We start from the raw sequence: 12,127 nt of genomic DNA, 5'->3' as shown, positions 1-12,127 counted from the left end.
GGCCATCAGCAGACGTTTCAGCCGCCCAGAGAGCAGTGGAGGCTGAGATTCTTGAGGACCTGCAAGGTTGGGCAGTGGCTAAAAGATGGTAGGACACAGACATCTAACCAAGCGAGGGGTTAAATCCTTCAGTATCTACCCCAATTTTTTTTTTTTTTTTTTTGATGAAAGCTAATGCTTGCACACCAGCAGAAACAAGACTCATGAGCAAGAATACCAAATCTTGTAAACGTCTCAATACAGTTACTGCTCCTCCACTCAGGGAAATGGAAAATAAAAGGACTCTTCCTTCCTTCTGCCCTGGAAGCAGGCAAAGAGAAAGAACAGTGCTATGTTGCTAGCAGTCAAAAATCTGCACTACTGCTGCACTTAGGGACTTGTCTTAGGCCACAGTCTACCTGCTAAATGGAGCTTGGTAGTGAGGCTTGAGGTTTAGGGGTCGCCACCTTGTTGTGCTTTGCATTTGGTTGTGTTATAGTTGGCACTCAGAAATGCTGGTCGTTGTCTCACAACAGCTGAGCTGGATTTTGTTGCTCTTCAGCAGTCCTGTGTTGCTCCTAAAAACAGATGTGCTGAGGTTTCTGGAGAAACACTTATTATTTTTAAGTACAGCCGGGTCCACAGCACTATGATTGAATGTCAGCCTCCCCCAGCAACTGTTTGTACTCTCCCTTCCCCCCCCCACCCCCCCACAGGCTAACACAGTATGCATGACGAGGCACTTGCTCCCGGGAAAGTGATTCATTTCTAACAAACAGGCACGTTTGTAGGAAAATCATTTTGAGGGTGTTGCTGTGGCTCTGTGTGACCTGCATTGGGGATGAAGTAGAAACCTCAACATTGCAGTCATATCCCAGGGTCGTGTTCACAAGGCACAAGGAAGCGGTAAGGGAAGGAGAAGACCAGGGCATGAGCAGCATTGTTGCTTCATATGAAAATAAATGCTAATAGCAATTAAGGGAAAGGAGTAGGAAATTAATAGGGCAGTAAAGATTTTTCCAAATTGGTCACAAACCATTGGTTTATCCCCTGAATAGCTCAGCTGACAAGGATTCGCTCATCCCTTTGTCCCCCTGTCTCTTTCAATAATCATCCTTCTTCATGCAAATATAGATGGAAAGGGGAGAACAGTGAAAGGTTAAAATGGAAGCAGGCTATCTTTCATCAACATGGTAATTTTGCTGCTTGGCTCAATGCCAAATGCTCACTGCAGCCACTAGCTGCCATTCCAACATGAGTGAAAGGATCTTTAATAAGAGTGTAAATAAAAGCCAGGCTGAGAAATGAGTTTTCCATCCCAGCAATCACTGGCCTAACCTCTGCTGTAAATAGTCTCTCAGAGTAGCACAGATGGAGTACCAGCACCTGGGGATCAAGGCAATCTCTGCGCAGTGCAATTTAAACAGCTGGGTACAACTGAAACATGAATTAGCAGGGATAGACTGAGGGATTCCATTTTGTGCATTAGATAAAAACAAGTAATTTAGGCATGTTTCCCCTTTAAAGAAAAAGTGGTGTGTGGGGGGGAGAACTTTTGACATGATCTTGTGGGAGGTGCTCTTCACTGCAGCTGTTAGATTAATTTAACCATGAGAATTTCCCACAAGGCGCTGTAAAAACAGAGCCCTAATTTATGATCATTGATTTAACAGCTTGAAAGTGATTTATCTGACCTCAGTAAAGATAGCAAAGACACCAGAAGAATGATCGGTCATTCTGGGCTTTGTGTGTTTGTGATTGGCCTTATTAATTTAGAGCAGAAGGGCTCTTTCAATGTCTTACTGAGACAGTCAAAGACAGTTGTTGGCAACTGAACCATTTTAAATACTTTTTTTCTGAAGCATTACTAATGCTGCTAAGTACTAAGAATTTATTCCACATGGAAAAGATCCTCATTAGTTAAGAAATGGTAAAGCTTCATTTAGAACTGCACACAAACAGACGCCTGGTCTTGGATTTGTAAGTTGTTGGGATATTTTTAAATAATTTTTTTGCTGTTGGTGGGAATCTAAAGCACCCTGTGAAATAGCATTATTAAGCATTACAGTAAACAAGAAATAGCTTCCGGAGAGATAAAGGAGGTTGGCACAAGGGATTGCTGCCTCTTGCCCTTTTTAAGGGTAGATTTCAGAAACACCTAAATGCTTCACATATTTTACTGTTTTTATCATTCAGTCTTCTTTATAGAAGTTATAGAGCATATCTATTGGTATGTAAATATATCTAGGTTTTGTTTCAGAAGAATATTCTTTTGGTTAAAATGAGTGTAGCAGCCACTACTAAAATGTCACAACTGAGTGATGTGATTTCATTGCACAAATAAGAAGAGAAAGGATGAAAGGCAAAGGGAAAGGTGGGCGCTCTCTCTACAGAAAGAACAAACGTTTTTAAAAGGAGCATGAAATGAAATATAGATGCTTTAAAAGTTTATCTATACCAGAAAATTTGAATACAGAAAGCGTGTTCACACATGCATGTGCATATAGGAGGAGCCAAGATCGTTTCTTGTATATAGAGCACTAACCAGAAAAATATAGACTGGGAGCAGCTGAGTACCAATTTATCTTGCCACCTGGACTGACGTGTGGTTGGGTTAAATGTCACCGATTTGGAAGGTTATGCATTTCATTCACTGCTGGGTTATGCCCAGCTTTAAAGCACGTCTGTGAGGATCTCAGTAATTGTCTTGCCACCCTTCAAGGTGGGAGACAGAAATCCTGCAGGCTAGAATTTCATCCACAGGGGATCAATGCTTACAGTCATTTCACTGTTCTGATGAAATGCTATCATCTGACCTGAAACTAAGGTGGTCCGCTTAATCTTCACATGACAGAGGGGACAAAGCAGAAAACAATATTTCAACCCTCCAAAATATGAAACAATAACAGTTATTTTAAACAATGAAAAGATGATATAAGACAATAGAATAAATTATCAAATGTGCAGAAAAGCCCAAATAATCTAATATGTGTTGTCAAGAGACTGAAGAATAAATGCATACACAACTATCTATCTCACTAAAAAGGTTGGGAGGCCAATGATAACCACAAGAATAACCCCCAAACCCATGAAAATAAAAACAAAGCTTATGCCCACATTACAGACCTGAAGACTACAAAAAGATCTATGCGTCAGCCTGTACATCTTGCCATTATAGCATAGTCGTGTTGTTCCTTATAGCACGCTACAGAGACATTAGGAGAATCTGATAAATTATGTCTGGTAATTTTATTATTTTATTTTTATTTATTTTATTTTATTTATTATTAATCTTTTCCCATAAGCCTGAAATTAAGTAATCAGTAATGTGAGGGGTCAACTAAAAAGTTTCTACACACTGTTTTTACCCGTGACAAGAGCTACAGTCTCCTAAGTAAATACTGAACAGGTCCTCTTCAGATCTCTGACTGGCATACCAATAAACACCAGCAAATCTTTGTTCCTCTCAAAATAAGAATAGATTTTTCTTCCCACTTAAAGCCCACTCTGGATGGGTTCAGATTTAATTCTGGAATATTACAAGCAAACACACTCAACAGCAGAGAAGTAAGGAAAACTTTTAAAGGAAAGACTACTTTTTAGCATATGCCTGTTTGTTTGTTTTTTTGATCCCTCAACTTACCACTGGTTTCATTATAACACTTTACACTATTACACACATAGAGGCAAGTGAGTCTTACAGTTTAGTTTAAAAGTACAAATACTCTTCATTTATCATCACTGAAACAACAACCTAAGAGACTTATCTTTTAAAGAATATATTCTACATGACATCCTGGAATATATGATTGATTGTCTCAGGGGTCTCATGTTTAAAATGCCTACAGATGGCTTAATTAGCATCTCAGGGTTAAAGTAAGTGACTTATTTACTACTGAAGTACTGTCCATTCAAGACTAGAATATACAGAATTACGTTTGGCTTCTAATTGTTTTTAAAAATTATCAGTTACTACATTTGCAAAAAATATTCCTGCTTTAGCAAGAACCAGAGGGAATATTTGAAGAAATTCTTTGAAGGCAATTCTAATAATTGACAAGCCCAATGAGGTAATCTTTCATACTTCTTCCTCTTTCTCGTCTTTTCACACAAAACACAACACAAATGGTGGTACAAGTCTCCCAGCTACACCCATAGCTTAAGAAAAGACACTGTCTTGGGGTTTGCTGGACTCTGTGTAGTGTGACCAGGGAAAGCATAGTTCTGCCCAACGAGTGAACAAAATACAACAGGCTTAGTGACTGGCTCTCCAAAAATCTAGTCAAAACGTTGTATAAATTTATAACAAAATGTATATAAATTTTATAACAAAGTATAATGTCCAAAGAAAGCCAATAAAACAGTCTGAGAAAGTTAAAATTAAGTGCTATTAAGTACTGTAAGTACTGATGTGGCTAGAGTTACAGGCAAGAGGACAGTGTTTGAAATAACTCAGTGCCCACGGAAAGCTGAAATCATTTCTGATGACACTTATCATTGCTAGGACGCAAGAAGTGACACAAGCCCCACTACAACAGGAGACACGTGTGGAGGCGTAAAGCCTTCGCAAGCAAAACTATGCAAATGCAAAGCAAATTTGTCTGCTACGGAAGAGCTAAGATTTACTTGAAGAGCATGTTTATGTGTTAATAAGTATAAAATTAACTGATGTTTCAGTAACGTTGTCCAGGCATTACTCATGAGGACAAAAAAAAAAGGCTCCTAGCTTGAATCTCTGTAACTCACCTTTGTAACCATCTATCTAATTCATAATGGCCCTCAAATCACCAGAAATTATTTTGTTATGGAGAGGGCCAGCCAAATTCGCAAAAGACATTAGCCGCTATGTATGATGGCAGTGAGGATGCCAAGCGAAAGCCCGTCTCGAGCACAGGCAGGGCCTGAAGGAGGCTCAAATGCTTCAGTGGGGTGGAGGCAGCGGCCACCACTGCCACCACCACGGGGTAACCACGTCGCCAACAAATTTTAAGGCGATCTTTTGACCCAGGTGTTGTTTTGAGGAAACACAAGATTAAAGTGGCTGTAGTGAAACGCATGGCTGAAAATCTCCAGTGACATTTTAAGAGACCACAAGCCCAACGCCCACCCACCCAAATCTGTTTCTCCTCATCTAAAGGGGGGAGAGAAAAAGACATGAGGGGCCCCACGGTGACTGGAGTGACACGGGACAGGGCCACCTCTCTACTGGAGGGCAGCGGCACCCACCCCCAGGGTGGGGGCACGGGGTTTTCTGCCACGATGCCGAGGAGTTGAGGAAGGGAAACGGGCTCTAGCTGCTGCGCAGGGTAACGGGCTCAGCGGAGGAAAGAGGCACAAGCCACACCAAGGGAAGGAAAAGGGGGACAACACGAGTGGTGCAGGGCAAGGGGGTGGTGAGGAAGAGACTACTCGGCTCTGATCCCCTCTGTCCTCTTTTTTAAAAAACTCCTGCCACAGGGGAGGACAGGGGTCCATAGGGTGCAGTGCTGTCAGGAGGGAGCAGGGATGGTCTCTGCAGGGGATTTGTAGGGGGCCCCCTCGAGGGGGCATTGAGGTGGCAACCCAGGAGCCTGTGGCCCCCGTGCATCTGGTGGCAGAGTGGCCTTTTAGAGGGCAAGGGCAATTCCTGTGGCAGCGCTTGCAGTAACAGGTTGCTGCAGTGCTGGTACAGGTGACGTGATGGAGAGGGTGAGGATGATGGTTTTTTTTCTGTGTAATATAGGAGGGAGCAGTATATAGGGAAAGTTGCTCCTGATGTAGTCAGCACGCCAAGCAAAAGGCCAGTCAAGCAGGCAAGAGCAAGCAGGTAAGGCCAGTGCTGCCCTGCCTGCTGGCCCTGGTGGCAGGCATGGAGCTAGCATCAATTGATGCCTACTTCTGTAATGTCCTGCTTGCCAGACACACCTACTAGTATATGAAACTGGACGTACAGAGGTGCTAAATGTATCTGTCATTCTATAAGGGACATACTTGTACCTGCTTGCTCTCAGGAGTTTAATGAGACTTAGAGAAAATGACCAAAAGCTGTCCTGTGTATGGTGGTGGCAGTAGTTAGGAGATAGTGGGTTTGGAGTTAGATGGGAAAACATGACACTGCTCTACATACTAGGCTGTAGAGCTAACCTGGGCAGCTGAAATGACCATTGTGCTCAAATTCACTCAGCTGAGCTACTACATGCAACCCTTAAAAGTTAGGAAATGCACTAGAATGAGGTTTATGGAACTGTATTAAGATAAGGTTTTCAGTTTACCTTTGCAGAACACTTAGCATTACTTGATATCTCCTGGAGAAAGAATCAGTTCCAATAACACACCCAGCCTCACTCAGTCATCTTAAAAAACAAAGCTGTTAATTATTAGTTAGGCATACAGCACATTCCTTATAAAAAAGGGGTGAGAGAAAGCCTCCATGTAGAGTCTTGAAGCTGCAGGACTGCAATCAGGAAAGTGATTTATGACTCCTACCTTTGCTTCCACAAAAATGAACAATGCAAAGTCTATGAAAATTTTGTTCAGCTTTGAGTGATTCCATCAGTAGGTGTATGGGAGGAGGGGGTTACTGTGTGTTCTGGAAGAGAGAATATTTATAAATGGTCCATTCCTAGAGTACAAATGCATGATGCTGCAAAAGATAAAAAGCAGTACCTAACTGCCTGGGGGTTAGCGAACAAAGTGAGGGTTGTGCGATCAAAGATGTCTGATGAGTCTTGTTTATCTTCAGAATGAAGGCACTATCCCCACTTCATACACAAAGAGCCATGCTCTGGATTACAGCTATTACCTAGAGATACAAATCTGTGTTGCATACACAGAATGTCTGAGTTATGCACAAAAGCAGTCTTTCAAATCAGAAGGAGGATATAGATTGTTTATATGGAATAAATTTATATAACAGAAAAATGCTGACTACTGCATTTCCTGCTTTCAATCTCCTTCCTATGGAAAGAAACTAATTGCTGGTTATCATCAGCTGTATATACAGTCAGAGCTATTTACCTTAAATTTCAATGTATAATGAAAAATGTTTCATCTGTAAAGTCATTATTCCTACCATCATTGCATTTGTAACTTTTTCTTGGGGCTAGCATTAGCCCATCATCCATCATCTGCATTGATGGGCAAAGGTTGACACACAGGTTTTCAACAAATTACTCGTAAGACTAAAATTCCCAAAATCATAACTGCCACATACATTATTACCCTATCTGCTTAAAAATTGCACTTTATGAAAGAATCACTGAGAAATATTCTTGTTCTCACCATGTTCTCTGTTCTATGATGGCAGAATCTTTATTTTTGAACAGAGACTGTTGGATATATATTTAACATCATCATTCAAGATTGCTGAGAAACCCAATGCTGGTTTTTAGCATGCTTTCTTTAGATACTTTTTTTTGGTGGGGGATGGGCAGTAGTACTTTAAAACTACCACAAGAATGATTAATGAATGTATTCCGTTAGTTTAGTAAAGCTCTCAGGTTTCATATGCTCTTCTTACATGGCTTTTTCTATCTTCATTGTGTTTTCTTCCTCCATTAGACCAATTCAACTTGCAAACTATAGTACCATAAAATCAACATTTGCCAGGAAAGAAAAGAATGGAAAAAAAGAGTTGTTACTGTAGCAACATTTCTGGAAATGAGAAGATGAAAACCACCTCCGAATCCAGGGCACAGTAGGAACAGAAATTGTAGGACAGCTGAAGAAGGTAACAGACACACAAAAGCACAACTACAAAGACTTCATTTGTGTTAGTAGGTTTTTTTTAAATGTCCCACTCTGTTCCACTGATCTATAGTAGTATTACAGTAATAGCTAATTCAGGCATCTGACTGCCAGCTGAGCATCTCACTCATGTCTAGAGAAGACCAGTTCTCCCAGGCTAAAGTTCTGGGAATGCCACCACCTGGTGCAGCTGCATGGCAAGGGCTGGGAAGTCTGAAGGATTTGAGCAGCTGAACCAGTAAAGGCTGGTTTCCTCTGGATTTGTGCCTATAGGATGAGTTCTCATTTGGATTTTCAGGTATCTAATAAGGGTTGAAACTTACAGTCTTTCTGTTACCAGGTCTCCTCTTCATCCAGCTGCCTATAAAGACATAAACTTTTCAGAAACTTAATATTTCTCTTCTGGCTGGTCCAATTTGGATGAAATAAGCCAATGAATTCAAGGTTCATAAGAGATTAACAGACACGCAATCACAAAAATTTTGTTTTCTTAGAAAGTCAGGTTAAAAATGTTCACAGTCATAGTGAAGTAATTGATAAAAAGGCAAGTGAAATTACCTTATAAAGCAGAACAAGCTTCTGAGAAAGAAGGAACAATAAAACAGCACATGACTGCGGACTTGTTTTATCTTCCTTTTTCAGGAGACGTGGGGAAGGCTGAAATGCTTAAGAACTACTTGGCTGCAATGTTAAGTGCATAACAGTGCATAACAGTGGCATGACACAACACAACATTGGTGAAAAAGAAAGGAGTTGTTGTAAGGCAGGATCAAGCTAAACAGTTGGAGAACATCTAGATAAATATTTGAAAGCATGCAATGGAAAGGGGCTCTTGGAAACCCAGATATTATTCTCTGCTACTCTGCAACTGTCTCACATAAGCCTTCTCATGAGTTTACAAAATGTTTTCTTAAATCTAGTGCTTCCCCACCCCCAGTCCCAGAAGTCTGTCTAGGATGACTATTACTCTAACAGCACTGCCCCTCTTTCTACATGCCTTAGCCTGCAATGTATGTATCATATGTCCTTTACCTTATACCTTCTTTCTGTTTATGTAGGCATGGATTATACGTAAATATAGCTCTGTCTCAAACTAATTGCCCCCCCCCCGCCAACATGGGCTTAAGCAGTATCTCAATGGGTAGCCAGAATACTAATGTATCCATTGTCGACTCACTGAGAACACTACATAAAGAATATTTCTCAGTCTCCTTCCTAGCACCAACACTTGAGTAGTGTGCTAATCATCATGCCTTTGCCATTACTTCTTAGACATGGGAGAACTCCACTGAAGTTCCTAGAAAATCTGTATGCTTCTCTTCACTGCATCATTATAGTTTTCAGGTTCAAATCTTATAATTTTGATGTTAGCAAACACACTTTTGGATCTGTTCTCATGACAGCCTGTCCATTTTGCTTCAGAAGGAAGTTCCAGTTACATACATATTATTTTTCTGATGCTAATTGTGTCTTCCTTCGATTTCCCATCTTTTCTTTCTTCTGTCTGCAGACCATTCTGTCATCTGTTCTCTTTTATAGTCTGTCATGTTCACTTTCCTTGGGCTTCAAATCCCTACCATCATAATTTTTTCCTTTCTGCTGATACTGCTTTCTCTCTTCTACTTATCTGTTACTCCATTTTCTGCCTTCTTTCTCTTTTCTCATCCTTCAGTAAAGGAAACTTATTCCTCAACTTTATTTTTGCTTCACTAGCCAGTCTTGTCAATCTGAATTGTGCATCAATTACTCAAAAGATCACTTTCTCTATTTGCTTGCCTTTGTTCCAAGTGTCCTCTTTTGGTATATACCTGCAAATATTAAGTCACCCATCTAATCTTTGCCTCCTTCACCCCATTTTGCTGGGGGTTTTTTTGAATCCATCTAAACTTATGTTGTTGTCATAAGCTGTAGAATTTATCTTCTGAGAGACGTGTTTATAGAGAAGTAAGGAAATAGCAACATTTAACTGGGATTATCTAGTATTATTTCTACGTAATCACTGTTAGGTGAGGTCAGAGAGATTTAGAAAATGGCAACTACATGAACTACTTCAATATATAAGTGTATAGGGGCTTATAATTCAGTATTTTTAATGAAATACTAAGCTTAGTGCCAGAAAAATGACGAAGTAAACAATTTCAAGCACCAGGAGGACAATAATTAAATAGCAGTCAACTTGGTTATCAGAAATCAAGTGAAACTAACTAAAATTGCTTTGTTTGATATGCAAAGAAACTTAATGGAGAGAAGAAATGCACTGGTTATAGTATTAACTGGAAGAAGATTTAGAAATGTATTCTACCAGAATCCATTCTTGAAGCACACTGCTCTGTCTTCACTAACATTGCAGGGAAAATATCATTCTTACTGGAATTATCAAAAATAAAAAATAAAAAAGATCACAAATCCATTCACTGTAGAATTAAACTCAATATCATCTTGATAAATAGTCACCTGAAATAAACATGAGCATCATGACAGATGTAAAGCAGTCATGCTACAAAGTAGTAATCAAATTCAGAAAAGGGGGAAGGGGTTAATAGTAACATTGAATTAGGAGATATATTTTACATTCATTACATAGTAAGGTAATACTGTTCCAACAAAAATAAAAAACATGCATTTTATGCAAGACAAATGAGGTCATTAGTTTATGTTTGAAACTGGTCTGATTTCAGCCATAGACTTAAGATTCTCTCTAGTATAGTACATTTTTGAAAAGGGTAATGAAAATGGTCACATGGGAACAGTCAAAATCAGAAAAAAATTGGAAAATAAGATCCATCAGGCAAAGTTGTGAAAATGCGCTTGTGCTTGAATAGATGCATTCATGTTAAGAAAAGTATTTTCCACATGTATGTAAAGATCTATCCTTATTTTCATTTTTTTTTCTCCCTCAGACTGCATAATCACTTGAAGGAGAACATGAGTTACTTTGTAGATAAAAGAGAAAAAGCAGCAAAAATGGAAACTCAAGAAAGAAGTGGAGTTATTGAGGAGAAAATTATCATACTTCCATTTAATACTTGTGCAACTAATACAGACTTGCTTATGTACATAGTTCTTGATATAAAGCAGTATGTTCTTACATGGAACAGTATTCATTCACTATCAAGTCAATGTAAGAACTCAAATTTCTATCATTTGCAAGTAACTTAAAATAAATGCAAAGATTTGCAGTACATCCTGCAGACTGCCAAATTCAGGTTCTATTGGATAAACAGGGGAGTGAGAAGGGGAGAAATTTAATTGCACATGTTGCTCTTCTAGCAGTTTCTTCTTTCATTTTTGTAGTTACCATGCACAGGTGTCTCTGATAGGGAGAGAGAGAGGTAGGTACCTTGTTCATTCCTTTACCCTTTTTCCTGTAGGTAGGTTTTAAGACATGTACACTTACCCTAGAAATACAAAGGCAGCTAAACAAGTTGTGTTATGCAGCCAGGCATCCAAACTACAAACAGGAGTTCACATTCCGGGTTAGGTTCAATATCAGGATTGTTTTAAAGTATAGCCAAACAATAGGCTTATGGCACCAATCTGTGTTGTGACAATAATGTGGCAGGTGGCAGCAGACTCCTAAAAAGAATGTTTACAATTTCAATAGAAAAGGTTAGTTGTTTCTGCTATAGCTTCAGGCTACTTCTTCCAAACAATCAGACTTATCCGTGTCCAGTCTGGTTTGAGTCTTAGCTCTCTCATTGATTCCCCAAGTGCACTTGGGGCAGCTGAAAAATCTTGACCCATGTTTCCTGAATAATTCTGTAAATGGACCCTTTCAAGTGTTAACAAGGCAGAGATTAAATTTAGCTGGTTATGCTGCAGTAGGCCACAGAGGAGCATCCTTGGAGGGGAAGAGCAATTTCCCAGAAGTTGCTTAAGAGAACAAGCTGTTGGCACATACACAGATGCTTAAAAATAAATATATCATTCCTGTAGAAAAGAATGAGGATCTAAGGAAACCAGCCTTCATCACAGCCTTTCTGGTATTTTTTGTGAGAAGCAGACCATAATTTAGATTCTGGTCTAATTGTTTAAGTTAAGTGATGGCTTCTTGCCTTAGCAGCAACTCAGATGCCTCTTTAAACGGCGCATATGCTCTGCATTACTTCAAGGGGATACTGACCATACACAGCAGCAGATCCAATACTTCCCAAGTTGCCTTCCATAGGACTTCCTTACAAAAAGGACTTACATGGAACACATTGTTGAATGAAGGATATTTCTAATACTTCCAGTAACTTGGAAAGCAAAGCCTGCTGGAATTGGAGAAAAAAATGTTTGAGAAGACAAACTTTCCTTGCACAGATAACGTGGATATTTTTTTAAGCAAAGTTTTAAAAAAAATTAGAAACCACAAATCCTTGCAGTAGCAATGGTTGAATAAGCACCCAAACAGAAACAACGTGTTATCTGCAATCAAAGA

This window comes from Apteryx rowi, unplaced genomic scaffold, assembly GCF_003343035.1.
Source record: "Apteryx rowi isolate R43461 unplaced genomic scaffold, aptRow1 scaffold_380, whole genome shotgun sequence".
NCBI lineage: Eukaryota > Metazoa > Chordata > Aves > Apterygiformes > Apterygidae > Apteryx > Apteryx rowi.
The sequence above is the reverse complement of the archived record's forward strand: the minus strand, read 5'-3'. Positions refer to the sequence as shown.